This window comes from Ovis aries, chromosome 1 (assembly GCF_016772045.2).
Source record: "Ovis aries strain OAR_USU_Benz2616 breed Rambouillet chromosome 1, ARS-UI_Ramb_v3.0, whole genome shotgun sequence".
NCBI lineage: Eukaryota > Metazoa > Chordata > Mammalia > Artiodactyla > Bovidae > Ovis > Ovis aries.
This window is the reverse complement of record NC_056054.1, coordinates 220,213,722-220,215,473: the sequence shown is the minus strand read 5'-3', so window position 1 is coordinate 220,215,473 and position 1,752 is coordinate 220,213,722. Positions and strand designations below refer to the sequence as shown.

General features: G+C 38.0%; 1 pseudogene; it reads right to left on the bottom strand.

The window, feature by feature from the left end:
* Nucleotides 1-873: 873 nt before the first annotated feature.
* Nucleotides 874-1,369, bottom strand: LOC106990527 (peptidyl-prolyl cis-trans isomerase A-like; annotated as a pseudogene).
* Between the last annotated feature and the right edge of the window lie 383 nt (nucleotides 1,370-1,752).

Genomic DNA, 1,752 nt, shown 5'->3' with positions numbered 1-1,752 from the left:
ACCTTCCTGGTATCATGTTCTGAGTTCATTTTTCTGCTATTCTCTGGTTTCCATTTCCATGGGAATTGCCAATTATTAACCAGATTTTTATCAATCGAAGTCTTATGCAGAAATCCATTTATAAAATAGATACAAGCACAACTCTGCCTAAAGTGTTGAAGGGGATGTGGGGGCTTAGACGGATCACCTTACCTGCCTAGCAAATCACCATCTAATGATAAAATACAATAAGTCAAAATGCATCAACAGTACTCCTAGTAAATATTCAGGTTCATTTTAGAAGGGCTTTCTGAGCGTCAAAAACAAAGCAAAACAGTATTTTTTCAATATCTGTAAGCAATGTATCCCTGTAAAGAAATAACCATTTAGTGGAACTCACATGTATAAAAGAGATTAGAGCAGTAGGCTGTTCATTTAAGCTCATTTTGAAGTTCAAACATACATTACTGATAAAGATAATCAGTGTGGAAAACAGGGCTATTTCCATGAGCACAGAAATTTGAGCTTATGAGTGGCTGTTATAGTTTTATTATACCTCCATATCATTTTACTTCTCATTCTATTTCCTTTTTCCTTCTCTCACTTCTCCTCCTTTCATTCTTCTTCCTCTCTGTGGCTCTGTCTTTCTCTCATACACACACACACACACACACGCACACAAACACACATACTCTTTCCCTGTCTCTCTCTGTGTATATGTGTGTTGACATAAACTGCACAGATTTGCAACAAACAATTTTATAAGCTTTGACATATGTATATACCTGCGAAACCATCACAATCAATGTAACATACATGTCCATTATCCAAAAATGCTTTTAAGTACACCTTCATAATCCCATTCTTTTTTTTTTCTTAAAGATAGAACACAAGTCAAATTTTCTGGGTTTGTCCAGAAAAGTCAGCAATGGTGATATTGCTGGTTTTTCCATTTCAAGGCTCTCCATGGCTTCCACAGTATTCTTGCCCTCTTTCACCTTGCCAAAGATTACAGGCTTGCCATCCAACCACTCAGTCTCAGCAGGGCAGATGAAACACTGGCAATCATTTTTGTTAGGGCCAACATTTGCCATGGATAAGATGACAGGACCTGTATGCTTCAGGATGAAATTCTTATCATGAATTTCTCCCCAGAGATGGCATTGCCACCAGTGCTATTACGGTGTGTGAAGTCACCACCTTGGCACATAAATCCTGGAATTATTCTGTGAAAGCAGTGATCTGTATAACCAAATCCTTTCTCCCCAGTTCTCAGAGCATGAACGTTTTCTGTTGTCATTGGAACTTTGTCTGCAAATAGCTAAAAGGAGATGTGGCCCAAGGGCTTGTTGTTGACGGTCATATCAAAGAAAATGATGAGGTTGACCATGGCTGGGCAGTGCAGGGAGGTTGGGGGAGGACCATCTGTAAGGCTGCAATCCTGTTCTTGCCCTGGTGAATGGTGGGCATATTCCCTGCCCAATTTCCAAACAAACAGATCTGCTTTCTGTCACTATAGATTACATTTCATTAGTTAATTTGTTTTTATTGCTGTGTAATTCCCTGGTATGAATATATCATAATTTTTAGTCCATTCGCTTCTTATGGCTATAAATTTGGTTTGTTTGCAGTTTTTTTTATTTTTAATTTTAACCATTCCAATAGATGTGTAATGGTATCTTGTGGTTTCAGTTTGCATTTCCTCAATGACTGATGAAGCTGAGCATCTTCTCACATGCTAATTCATCATTCACATAAGTACTCTAGTCAAAT